General features: G+C 38.7%; 1 protein-coding gene across 14 annotated transcripts in view; it reads left to right on the top strand.

Moving 5' to 3' along the window:
* Positions 1-5924: 5924 nt before the first annotated feature.
* EYA4 (EYA transcriptional coactivator and phosphatase 4) overlaps positions 5925-14659 on the top strand; it is a 207862-nt gene continuing 199127 nt past the window's right edge. For 8 of the 14 annotated variants that reach the window (XM_075203209.1, XM_075203207.1, XM_075203213.1 and 5 more), the window contains exon 1: positions 5927-6425. The gene's annotated coding sequence lies outside the window, so the exon portion shown is untranslated. Of the gene's footprint in view, positions 6426-14659 lie in introns of all 14 variants that reach the window. The other 6 variants (XM_075203214.1, XM_075203211.1, XM_075203202.1 and 3 more) reach the window with 2 other exon arrangements.

Below are 14659 nucleotides of genomic sequence, written 5' to 3'. Positions count from 1 at the left end.
TGGTTAAGTGGATAAGCCGAACTGGGCAAACTAAAGATTATATGACTGTGACAGCCCACTGGGTTGGGGATTCGCCTTCACCAGCAGGAAGAGCAGCAGTATGTACCCAAGTACGTCACATTTTTTATAAGTAGGCTACTCTGTGTATCAGCGGCTTCACTAAGAGGCATACAGCTGACAATCTGTTACAAAAAGTAAAGGAAGTCATTGCAACATGGCTAATACTGCTTGGACTCTCCTAAGGATATGTGATTTCTGATAACTACACCAATATTGTTAGAGCATTACAGCAGAGGGGAATTCAATCACATTTCCTGTTTTGCTCACATAATCAACTTGGTGTTACAGAACTTTTAAAAAATGACCATGACATGCAGGAGAGATGCTGTTTGTGTCCTGAAACATTTAGGGTAATTTTCGGGATTCTGCAACAGCATGTAGGAGAATGCAGCAGCTGCAAGAAGACTAGAATTTGAGGGGAATGTACTTTAGTCCAGCGAAGTAGTCACCTGTGAAGAGAGTGCAGACACGGTTAGCTTGAGTCAAGTAATTGCCTTAATTATACTTTTTGAGAAGCAGCTAGAGAAATTGAAGGATGAAATCGAACTAAGCAAATCAGCTAACTATATTCTAATTGTAGATCTAGGACTTAATTCGCTTCACCAGGATCCAAGAGCTATCAACATCTTGTAATGACGTCTCCTGCGTCAGTTTCTCTGTCAACTGCTTCTCGGAAAAATTGTATCTTTCCCAAGACACCCAGTGGAGATGCAGATGAGTCAGCACAACATTTTGACATTTGCTCTGCTTTAAAAGAATTGTCCAAAAATTGTGACAGCTCTGCCATAAAATGAACTACAAATTCCATGAGGAAGGCCATTATCAGCAATTACATCAAAGTACACAGACTTCTATGATGGTGGATCCCAGGGGGGATGAATTCGTATTGTTTGAAGAAGATGTACACAATGATGAGGGTGCATATGATGACAGTGTAGATCAGTGGTTCCCAAACTTTTTCAGTTCGCGGCACCCTTAGAGTCTCCAAATTTTTTCAAGGCACCCCTCCAAAATAATTACTGAGCAGTCCTGTTTTAGAAGTAGTTGGGTCAAAAAATTGTAATAAGTATTTAGGTCACAACAGAAATACTTATTTAGTTGTATGCAAAAATGCCCCTCTGCATGCAGATACTCTGCCCCCTCTGCATCCAGGCACACTGCTACCTCTGCATTCAGGCACACTGCCCCCTCTGCATCCAGGCACACTGCCCTCTCTCACGTTGCCCCCTCTGTCCTCTGTCACACTGTCCCCTCCTCTGCCCTCTGTCACGCTGTCCCCCTCCTCTGCCCTCTCTCACACTGTCCCCCTCCTCTGCCCTCTCTCACGCTGTCCCCCTCATCTGCCATCTGTCCCCCTCCTCCACTCTCTGTCCCCCTCCTCTGCTCTCTGTCCCCCTCCTCTGCCATCTGTCCCCCTCCTCTGCTCTCTGTCCCCCTCCTCTGCCATCTGTCCCCCTCCTCTGCTCTCTGTCCCCCTCCTCTGCCATCTGTCTCCCTCCTCTGCTCTCTGTCCCCCTCCTCTGCCATCTGTCCCCCTCCTCTGCCATCTGTCCCCCTCCTCTACCATCTGTCCTCCTCCTCTGCTCTCTGTCCACCTCCTTTGTCCACTTCCTCTGTCCCCCTCCTCTGTCCCCCTCACTCTGCCCCGCGCCAGCCATAGAAAAAAGAAAGAAAACAGGAACTTACCAATCTGCGGGGCGCCGGGACCCAGCAGCCTCCTCTCTACCGCAGCAGCTTGTCACTGACGTCGATATTCAGTGACAGCTGCGGGAGAGAGGAGGCTGCTAGGTCCCGGCGCCCGGCAGATTGGTAAGTTCCTGTTTTCTTTCTTTTTTCTATGTCTGGCCCGCGGCACCCCAGTGACAGCGCCGCGGCACCCCTGGGAGCCGCGGCGCACAGTTTGGGAACCGCCGGTGTAGATTGCAAGTGCTGAAATCTAGCCAAAAGAAGGGAGCTACCTGATGCTGGTATGCCTGGTAATATTTTTGGTAGAATGGTATCTTGGCAATTTTATGTTTTTCTACAGTAAACTTACAGCTATTTTTAGAGAGGTTTTTTTTCTTTAAAAAGGTATAAGCTTTTTGCCTGCAAATTCAGAAAAAAAAGCCTGTAAGGACTTGTATATTTGTATTTCAGCTATGACAAAATTATAAATGCAGCTCTTCTCTTTGGGTATATATTAGACCCTACACTTATTGTTGTAAATTTTTTAAAAAAGCCTGCAAGGACTTGTATATTTGTATTTCAGCAATGACAGAATTACCAACGCAGCTCTTCTCTTTGAGTGTATATTAGACCCTACACTTATTGGTGCAAAATGTGACAAAAAGCCTGCAAGGACTTGTAAAATTGTATTTCAGCAATGGAGCTCTTCTCTTTGCCACTCTATCCTACCCCTTCTGTATCCCTCTCTCAAATGGCGCTAGATTGCCGTGGAGGGCGATATTTATAGATTCCAAAACTCGCGAGATCCGACATCCGGCGACGTCACAATGACGTTTTGCCTCGTTTTGGAATCCAAAATAGCCTCTGCCCCCCTCCCTCTGTGTGTGTGTCAGCCTCTGCCCCCCTCCCTATGTGTGTGCATGTGTCAGCCTCTGCCTCCTCTCTCTCTGTGTGTCACCCTATGTCCCCTCTCTCTGTGTGTATGTGTGTGTCAGCCTCTGCCCCCCTCTGTGTTTAGGTGTGTGTCAGCCTCTGCCCCCCTCACTCTGTGTGTGTGAGTGTATCATCCTCTGCCCCTCCCTCTGTGTGTGTGTGTGTGTGTGTGTGTGTGTGTCAGCCTCTGCTCCCTCTGTGTGTGTGTGCCCCCTTGTCCCCTCCAATTCCTGCGGTGTCACCGATGATATAAATATATTTTTCCCCCTGCAGCTTATCCCCCCCCACCCCCGAGTCATGATATGTGCCACTGGCCCCCATAGAGAATAATAAGTAAAGCCACTCAGCCTATTAGCCTATTATCCCCCCCAGTCATGATCTTTGCCACTGCCCCAGTACAGAATAATAAGGCCACTCAGCCTATTATTCCCCCCAGTCATGATCTTTGCCACTGCCCCCAGTACAGAATAATAAGGCCACTCAGCCTATTAGCCTATTATTCCCCCCAGTCATGATCTGTGCCTCTGTGCCACTGCCCCCAGTCATGATCTGTGCCTCTGTGCCACTGCCCCCCAGTCATGATCTGTGCCTCTGTGACACTGCCTCCCCCAGTCATGATCTGTGCCTCAGGCCCTGAGGCCCTCTGTTCCACTGTCCCCCCCCCCAGGAGAGAATAATGAGGCCATGCAACCTATTCATCCACTCCCCCCCCCCCCCCCCGGTTTTTAACACCCTCTGGGCAGACCATAGTGCCGTTTAGTCTAACTTTTACTTACCTGCCGCACTGTAACCTCCTCTTCTGTTTGCTCAGGCACACGGTGGTGGCTCTTCTTTCAGTGCGGGCGCGGTCTGTCTGCTTAGTGTGGTCTTTGGAGTTGTGTGACTGTGTATGGAGTCATAGGTGGACTCCATACACAGGGGCGGACCCCATAAAGTAGGCCTTTTTGTTGGGGGGGGGATCAACAAAAAAAAAAGAAAATAATATTTTTTTCACTTAACCAGTGCTGCCCCTCCCCGCCCCCAACCCAGCGCCCCAGGATGCAGCCTAATCAGCCCTGGGAGCGGAGGAGAGGGGGAGCGGAGGAGAGGGGGAACTATCTTTTTACAAACAAGACCCCAACATTCCAGGATCCCACCAAGCAGCAACTGAACTTAAGACACGAGCAGCAGCAGTAGCAGCTAGTAAAAACTACAAGAACAGGTAGAAGAATGTAGCTCAGTGCTGGAGAACACACCCATAGTAAGATGGCTACGTTTCTTCTGGTAGTGCACTGTCGTTCTGAGGCTGCTTCTACACTCACAAAGAATGTATATGATTTTTGTGGGGGTGAGGTGGAGGGGGCGCCAGTGGTCTCTCTCACCCAGGGCACTAAAATGTCTAGTTATGGCTCTGCTCGTAAGTCATTCACCTGATAGTTCTTTACCAGTGTCAATCATTAAACTACAGATAGGATTGGACAAGAATGAGTATAAGAAGCATTGGTGACCCTTGCTTGAGTCGCTCCATTGACAAAGCCTATGACGAAATGTACGTCAGGATCACGACCTCATTGATGATGTCCCTAACTTGGAAGTATCGGCTGGCGACGGCTGTACAGCAGTAGTGTCCGGCACCTATCTGTTAGTGTCCAAACTATCGATTAATAAGTGGATTTTTCGGAAGGAGACATTCATGCGGCAATATATCATTAGATAGGTTATACTGATCTCACTGGCCCAACTAATATCGGTTTTAGGACTAGTAGATGCTATTAACTTCAATAATGAACACTATGGAACTCATTTAGAGTCGGACGCAAAGTCCGTTTTAGGCACATCCAACAAAAAAACACTATCATGCATGTGCAGAAAGCACCAAACCCGCCTGCATCTTGGATACTTGCGCCTAAAACAGACTTTGCGTCCGACTCTAAATGAGGTCCTATATGTAATGGGGTAGAAGACATCAGCAATTTCAATGCTGAGTTTATATATATATATATATATATATATATATATATATATATATATATATATATATATATATATATATATATAATATATTATAATTTAAAGGGGAATTATAATGAAACACTCTTTATTTAAAGGCTCTGGAAAGATTTAGTACTCAGAAATGCTATCAAGAAACACTTTGTTAAAAATGTATTGCTTTACAAAGAGAAGCAAGTAGAATGCCATTTTAATTTACCTTTGGCTTGCAATTAACATGGCAACTGCTTTTCAAGTCAATACATGTAAATATACAAAATATGATATTATTAGCACGGATTAACGTGTGACTATATGTTTCACCAAATTGCTCCAATGCAGTTGTACAATATATGCAATGGGTACTTCATCAGAAAGTGGTGTATATAAGTGATATATGTATAGTATATCTGTAATTATTTCGGTACTGAAACAATAGACAATAGCTAAATACAAATAGAACTGTGTGAATACTTTCCCTTCTTCATTATTTCCCTAATGCACTAAAGTAGATTTTAATTGAATATAAATGTGCATATTCATCCCTAAGTGTAGTTAATGAGTGTTTTTTTTTATATAGTACTGGATTGTGTTAGTAGCCATAGAAACATTAAGTAATTCTGGTTATGACGTGTATTAATTTTCTCTCTAAACTAAAGCCTGAAGTAACTATTAATTGTTATTTTGGGGAAAAGATTCGCAACTTAAATGTGTAATAATTCAGCAGCATTTTGGACACAGTAAGCTACTAATGGATGGTTTGGCTGTAGGTCTGATTTTTGTAAATGAAACTGTCTAAAGGCTGCTTTCAGTGCATTTAACTCATCTGATTTAGATGTAATTAATAGTTGATCAATATAGTGTCCTTATTGACACAGCATGGACTCTTATGCTGTTATATATGGCTCACGTTATAGCTACACTATTACAGTGAATTACACAGCACACGTTTGACACAGTTCTACTGAGACAACAAGTTTAGGATACTTATTTTGTAAAATGTGTCGTTTATCTTAACATGTTTCTTCGCTGTACTATCATTTATAACATTGGAGTGAGTACTGGCACCTAGTGGAGAGCGAAGAAAGGCAAGTATTTTACTAAGAAAAAAATCATATTGTGAGTGTGTAGATAAGATGCATTTTTTTTCTGACATAACTGCAGATGTGTTAGCACACAACACCATATAGCAGTGCAAGGAGCAGGACAGAGTGCAGTACATTGTCACAGGCTGGTAATGTGAGAGACTAACAGTAGAGAGAGACAGAAAGGGGGAAGGAGGGTGAGAGAATTCCTGAGAACTTGTACTCTGTGTGCAGCGCTCAGACTCTGTGTAGGAAGAAATGGAGCTGACCAGAAGGAACTATTCTACTTAAGCACATGTTGCATCCACACAGTGACCTCACTGAATCCCCACGCGCGAAAGAGCCAATGACAGCGTGCAGCAATCCACTCAGAAAATCAACATGAGCAGAGACCCTTCATCACCACCAGGAACAACTCTCTGCTGAACAGCACTTTTTACACGTGGGATTCTCACTGTCTAGCATCTCATTTCAAATAGTTGTTTGTTTTTTTATCTTGTTTTCTATTTTGGCAACTTTATTTTATTTTGAAAGAAGGAAACGTGTAAACAAATCAGGCGGCTCAACGTGTGCTGGAGCTGCTGCTCCACTGACTGCTTATGTGATCTGAAGCTGTTGTGTACGGGATAGCCGCTCTCAGCAGTGGGGACTTTATCTTCAAGGAGCCACCTACAGTAACTGTCAGGAGCAGCAAATATACGGTAGCAACAGAAGGTGAGTTATTCTATCCCACCCAGCCTCTTTCCAGCAGGAGCACACAGCAGAAAATCTCAAAATACTGTACTTGTTATCAGATCATGGGTGGTGTGTGTGTGGTGGGGGATCAAGCAGTGACAGAAGGCTGGGAAGGAACCTTGTTATGTCAAAAAGGAAAACAGAACAGTTTTAGGGGGAGGTGTCCTGTTTGTTTGGGGTCATCTCTGCCTCCTGTCCTCTTTATAATCAGAGCATTACATTTTACACTGTTGTTGAGCCACAATACACAGTCCTTGTTATTCCAAAATCCTTAATTTAATAAAGAGGTCAACTTTATTTCTATTACTGAAAAATACCAGAGGATATTACTTCGGGGATTATGTCACTGATACACAAAATGTTTATCCTGATACCCACCTGTGCAAAGAAGTTACTGTAATACTGTATATATATATATATATATATATATATATATATATATATATATATATTTATACACACACATATATATTTGACCAAGTATTCGGATGATGGGAGTTAAATAGCTAATATATATATAAAACCCAAATTACCTCAATTATAAAATAATAAATTAATACAAATGTTAGCTGATGTAACTTTTACTTGCATTTATTTAATAACGGGTACAAGGTTCATAAGAGAGTTTGTAACATATTGTATAATATTGGTAATGAGGAGACTTAATACAAATCTTAATAAATATAAGCGTGAACATGTTATTTATACAAATGTGTGTGTTTTTATATATATATATATATATATATATATATATATATATACACACACATCCGTGTTTTCTGGTATTCTTTCCTGGATCCCTTCTACTTCCTCTCCTTTGATAGAGACACCATTCAATGCTCCTGGGCTTCAGTGTTTTGGTTTGAAGACAGTTCCACGTGGAGCCTGTGTGTGTTTATGTGTTTGCATTTTATCAGTGTGAAAGCAACAAGATTCTCTGTTTTCAAACCAAATGGGCTCTTGGCCATAGGTTTGCTGATCTGAGCTTCTTTCTCAACACTTAGAAAATCTGATACCCAAGGAAAAATGCTTTAGCTTGAATTTCACACATTGGCCCTAAATACTTAACACTTCTACTTGCTCACATCGTTGTGTCTCTTATACCTATAAGATAAACATTTGCATCAAGTGCCATTCACAAATGGGACAGTTTGTACTTTTAGTTCCACTTTTAATAAAATATATGATTATAATATAGTGTAGAAAGGATGTTTTATTGTTTTATACCATAAACAATTATATTGCACTATAATATAATATTATATATTATATAATATATAAATATAACAAATAATTATAATAATAATAATAATAATATTAACAGTACATATATGTCCATTTGTTGAACTGCAAATGAGCGAATTGTACACAATAAAACAATACCACAGGCACAATATGATCTCTCAAAAGTAACAGGAAATATATGACTGATAGTATAGTATATCTTATGAATTATATTATACTGTAGGAAAAATGAAATTGTGTACATTAGTCATTTCATCTAATGACTAGTATTTAAAAAAATATAATCTTACCTAAAGAACAAGTAATTTAATTGGAATTGCTAGTGTTTTTCTCAAGCTCTAAACTTTATTGTACATAAATTATGTATCATTTACAAAGTTTGCAGTGCAAAAATGCAAGTAGTATTCATACATGTTGTAACTTTATATCAAGATCTAGTTTCAATCAATTACATTCTGTCATATTGTGAACTACGTTACTGAAGATTTTCTTTCATATTCTTTTATATATTTGTATATAATTATATTAATTATTCAGTGAGCATTTTATGTTAGCAATTGGTGTAGTTTAGCTTGCAAAAAGTAAAGATTGCCTGCTTGTACTATCAAGGTTAATATCGTTTTAAATGTTAAATGTAAGCAACAGCATCAGGATGAGAGAGAGAGAAATTACACACGCACCTTACTCATTTTAGGTGATGATATATCTGTAGATGTCACAGCAGACATAAGTCAATATTCACTTTCACAGTGTTTAAAGAGTATTCATATATCTGTCTCTGTGTATTAGTTTTTTTTGTGTTTTAATATTGAAGTCCAAATGGTAATTTTAGAATATTGTTGCAAAGATTAGATTTCCCCATCCTACAAAGATATAGACATTTCAATATCACTATTATTATTGTCAGTTATAGCAGTACTAGTACAGATTTTGTATTGGCAACAATTTCTAGGACACTACAGGGCAGTAAAATAAAACGGATGTCCTGTAAGTACACATAGGCATGAAGTGATAGAAAATCTTACAATTTGACAGATTTTTATTTATTTTATTTGTATATCCCTGGGATTATGGCAAATTTAAATTACTTTTCTCCTATGAATGGTAAATATCATTTTGAAGATAATGAGATCATATGCCGTAAAGTGCAAGTGTCAGTAAATGTTCAAGGTTCATGTTGAGGATCAGAATGGCCTGTTCATCAGAGAGATTGTCTCATACTGCATGATGCCCGAATAGCTGTGATGCATTCAGCATACCTCTATGTTGCAGCTGCTGATCGTATTTCATAGAACTGGTAAAGCACTTAAAAACTAAAATTAGGCACTGTCTGGTTGTAAATATTTCAGATTGCAACATGAAGAACTAAACAGGGAGGATTTCCCAATGAAGTAGAATATGTGAGGTTTTAGCTGGGTCTATAATTGTATTTTGTGAGTCTACCTTTTGTCTAGAAATCATTATATGCCACCTACAAATATATTTGTTGGAGCATCAAAAGTCACAATATTTATTTTATTAGTTTCAAGCACTATTTTGAGAAGGTTTCATATTGAAGCGTTTCCTCTGTATAACTCTGCGTTATATGATCGGCCCTATATAAGTAAACAATAATAAATAAAACCCCCACATTAAAATCACATTGATACTTTATTTTTTAAATGTATTTGACTATAACATTAGAAGTTGTATACTAGACTATATGTTACAGGCAAAAATTATGTTTTGTAAATATTTTTTTTTTTTAATTATATTTACAATTTTTGGTTTCTGGGGAAAGCTGCACAATATGATATGGCAACCGTTTTAGAATCATAATAAAAATTCCAGTATGTCCTTTCTAAACTGCATATACTGCAATGTTAGGTCTTAGAGTTATTTTTTTCAGTATCAAAATTGAACTAAGTGTTTAAAGATTCCTAAGAAAAATCTGTAAGCAAACTAATAATGACCTTCCTTTAAAACTCAGTATGAGGACTGTTTGTTAAGAGAATGCTATTGCTAACAGCTATTCCAGAGATCTCAGCGGAACAAAATCCCATTTATGTAGCTTTGGGAAAGCCCTGATCAACGGCCTCAGTATTCTTAGACTAATTATTCACTCACATAAACATAAATGTTAAAAAGCACTTTATATAAGGTGGTAGGCTTCAGATGTTATGGTTTATAAATCTGAAAAAGTGTAAAATAAACTAAAACGAGATTAACATTTTGGAAGTTTGTTAAGAGACAATTATATTCAACTGTATCCGTTCTCAGGGGCTCAGTGCAGTTTTGAAACCGCATTTTGTCACAAGGGATGTGATATAAATGAGTCTGACTGTAACCTTTCATGTCATTGAAATGTGCTAATTGATCGCAGAGACCCTCACAGAATAGCATAGTTTGATATTTGAAACCTTTCAGCATTGGCATGGCCCTGTTGCCCCAGAGATTTCAGGGCATGGTTTTGCAGATGAAGTAAAATATTTTACTACTGTTGAAGTGCAAAGGCAAAGGCTTATGAAAAATAAACATTATTAATGTAGGTGAACATACTCTGATACTATTTGTGGACAGCTGCGTATTTTGATTGGCATATACCGTACTGAAAATATACTTTCTAATGTTAATTTGCATTTATAAGAATAGAGGACTATTCAGAAAAATAGATTTTTAGACTATATTCATTGCAAAAAGAGCTTGCAAAATATTATACTATTCTACAGATCATGTGTAATGTTTATGAAGGTTGCTGTAAGTTTGTCTTTTTGCATAAAACATTAATTTCATATAATGGGATATTCTTGAAATAGATGTTAGTGATTCAAGAACATAGACCTTTTATTTATGCTTTAAAAGTGTTCAATACAAGTAACACATTGTACTATATATGAAAACAGTTATAACTAAGCTGGGAGATTGTAGCCAGGTTAAGATTTTGTTGCATCCTCTGTTAGATTTTCAGAATACTGCAGTCTTAACTTAAAATAGTACATTCTAACAAAGTTACGTTCACTTAAATGGTCAGTCTTTAATGGCAAATGTTAAAAGCTGACAAATGTTGACTTGATAGGGAGATCGCTGCTCCTTGACTATTTTATTAGTCTTTTAAAATATGTTTGTTGTTATGGTCATGATAACATCCAAAAGTCCATAAATGTTTTGTATGGTTGTCATAGACAGCAACATTCACAGAATTCACGGACCATGAGTTTCAGGAGTGGTACAAAGGTTTTTTTAAGGATTGTCCAACCGGACATCTAACGTTAGAAGAGTTTAAGAAGATCTATGCCAACTTATTTCTGTTTGGTGACGCTTCAAAGTTTGCAGAGCACGTATTTCACACTTTATTTACTGGTTTTCACTACGGTTTGCAAACCTTCGGGAATCATTACTCTAGGGGTAGAAGAATACCAAATTCATAATGCTAAGGATGTTTTCTGAACAAATGGAGGTAGTCTAAACATGATCTTAAATGTTTTAGCATTGTAGATAGCTATGGCTAATTAAGTCTTATTCTCTGCTCGCTAATATCCTGAGTTGCAGTGTTAGACAACTCAGGTTATAAGGATTTTTTAAATAAACCTATATTTACACTACATGGTCAAAAGTATTTGGCCACCCGGACATCACATCCATATGTGCTTGTTGAACATCTCATTTCAAAACCATGGTCATTAATATGGAGTTGGTCACCCTTTGCTGCTAAAGCTGACTCCACTCATCTGGGATGTCTTTCCACTAGATTTTGGAGTATGGCTGATGGGGATTCGCACTCATCAGCAACACGAGCATTAGTGGGGTCGGGCACTGATGTTGGCTGATATAGACTGGCTTGAAGAAGATTTTTGAGTTCATCCAAAATGTGTTCCATGGGGTTGAGGTCAGGGCTCTGTGCAGGCCAGTCAAGTTCTTCCAAATCAAACTCAAACCATTTTTTAATGAACCTTTGATGAATTGTGCATTGTAATGCTGAAACAAGAAAAGGGTCTACCCAAAACTGTTGTGACAATATTAGAAGCACACAATTCTCTAGAATCATTGCATGCTGTAGCATTAAGATTTCTCTTCACTGAGCTTACAGTTATACAGGTAGCTCTAGCAGGGCAGAAATTTGACAAGCTCTCTTGTTAGGAAGGTGGCATCCTATGACAGTGCCACTGTGAAAGTCACTGAGCTCTTCAGTCTGACCCAGTCTACTACTAATGTCTGTCTATGGAGATTGCATAGTTGTAGAGTTGATTCTATGCACCTGTTAGCAATAACAATAGCAATAACTGAAATGGTCAAGCACACTAAGTAGAAGGGGTGTCCACATACTTTTGGCCATGTAATGTATGTATATTTTTACATGTAGTGCTGTAAAATATATGTGGTAAAACTGTGAGATATTCCAATCTGGCAGTATTTTCTGTGCTACCACAATATTGTACATAAAGAATAGGTAACACTAAAATATATAATGATATAATACATCTAATTTGAAAAGCTAAACAGAAGATTAAAAAAAATCATATATGTGAAAGTTATAGTCTAGTATAACAAATCAGAAAATCATTACAATTGTGCATCCCCTTGTTAGCTAGCTGAATGAGCTAGTGTCTTCTGAACAGCTCTATGATGGCTAAATGTTTCATCCCCCCATGTCCTTCAAAGATAGGAAGAACTGCATGTGATACAAGGTATTTCAGATATGTATCCTTTGACTTTTGACAGTTTTCTTTTACTTTGCATATGTGTTTGTAAATGTTAGTAGCTATTTCAAGTAATGGAGACGCATTCTTTTTTAATGGTCCACCTAGGAAGTGTGTGTTATTTGTAAATTCAAACTCTGCACTATTTCTAGAGAAGAACTAAACCGCTGCAAAGTTTACAGTGTATCGAGTTTTTCCGCAGGGGTCTTTTCACAGAGATTTTGCTGATAAAAGCTTTGAAATCTGCTTTTTCCTGAATATGACACAGAATACTATTCTGTGCTGTACTTGTACATTTGCATTGCTGGATTTATAGTCTATGAAAAAAGCTGGCATGACAATGGTCAATTCTGGTCTCAGCATGTCATTTCTTGCATTTAACATGGGATCCAGCTGAAGCCTCTGTTGGATCCTCACGGGGTCAAAGCCTATGTGCATGAGATGAAGTTAGTGCACATGCGCATAGCATTTCCTCCTTCTCCATTAGCCTAACTAATAAAAATACAAATAAGACTATCCTAAATGAATAACTTATTATATAATAACTTAGATTATAAACTTAATTATATTGATGCATTGTAGAAATGCTGGCCATAATAAATAGATCTCTTACTGTTCAAGGGACAATGATACATTTTAATCAAAATAAATATTTGTGCATTGTAGAAATACATGAATTGTAGTTGAAAGTGAAATGTGCTATTGACATTTACTGTATTCTCCTGCACTTCAGCAAACCACCATCCTGTATCCTAAGTTACGGATTTGGATAATTAAATATACTTCAAATGCTAAGGGTCAGAACATAGTTGTATTTTACATGTACTTGTTCTTTGACAGCATCCCCCTGTACTGTAACTATGCAGACATCAATATATGCTTTATGCGTATTTTAATGCATCTGGCTATGCATAAAGCACTTACGTGTGCATGCCCGTAAGCAATGTCAATAATGTATGCTTGCTGATCTGCCTCTCCTGGCATATGGAGCAGCAAGTGAAAGTTACATGGAACTCAAAATTCCACTTTTTAATGTGATTGTGCAGTAAAACAAAGCAGATTTTTGAGGCTTGCAGTTGGACTTATGTCAGGCCCAATGTGTTTACCATAAGAGCATGTAAGATAAAAGATACACGAATACTGTAGAAAGTATTACAAGAGCATGACAAATTGTTTATTATGGACATTTTTAATATACATGTTTTTTATGTTTTAGTTTAGTACTACTTTTTTAAAGAAGATTAGTTGAATTTAATTTAAGTTTCCAGTTATATGCCAAATCGTATGCACTCTAATAATATGTCTATGTGAATATCACCTGAAACACTGACAGTGTCCAAATGCGTGCACATATCATAGTCACTAATTTCTTATTGTGAATCTGTAATCGGGACTAATGGGACCCAGAAATTGTGGGTCCCTTTACAAATGAAACAGACAGCCCACCGCCCTTCTCCTTGACCATCCCCACCCCGTCAATCCGGTGGACATTGAGGTGGAGTGTGGAGCCATGAAACCTCTCCACCTGCCTGCAGACCTTGCCCCATAAGACCTCCCTACATACCCTTACATGCCCCTCAGACTGCCCCACATCCCCCACAGACCTTCCCACCTGCCCTTTACCAGAGAGAAAGAGACTCTGGTCCTTTGATGAACACAGATCCTAAGAGGGTGAGAGATATCTTGAATATTGCACTGACTACTGTGGGGAAGGTTTTACTAGTACTAGCCCCACCAGACCTCACATAACATTAATAGCCACCCTACATATTATTAAAAGAAAATCAATATAACATTAATCACCCCATGTCAGTTACTCATTTTCCAAAGCAGAAGGAGTTAGCCACCCAGCCACATGTGAAGAGGAGAGGAAAAAATATATCTCATACAGGGCCACATAACAGTTTGGGAGCTATACAGCAACCGAAGATTGCCAGATTGACACTCATGTTCTAAGGGAAATCATTATGTGTTTTTACTATAAACTTAGACTTATATCAAATTCCTCTGTGCTGTGCCTTCATGTGGACACACGTTAAGATCCAGTAGTACAATATGACTGGATCTTTGTACAATTTAGCACATATTGGTCATTTGACCATCAGTCATAATAGCTGGATTCCACGATGCCCCATAGTGCTGTTGGTCAGAAACAATTTAAATTATTTCCAAATGTATTTATTGTCAGCCGTCAAAGGTGGTCATTGGAGGCCACACACTTGATAATTTTCAAATCAATTTGGTTGAACAAAATAGCTGTGTGTATGACCTGGTTGTAAACCCTCTATGTAT

The sequence above is a fragment of the Mixophyes fleayi genome, chromosome 3, assembly GCF_038048845.1.
Source record: "Mixophyes fleayi isolate aMixFle1 chromosome 3, aMixFle1.hap1, whole genome shotgun sequence".
Lineage (NCBI taxonomy): Eukaryota > Metazoa > Chordata > Amphibia > Anura > Limnodynastidae > Mixophyes > Mixophyes fleayi.
This window is presented reverse-complemented; position numbering and strand designations above follow the sequence as displayed.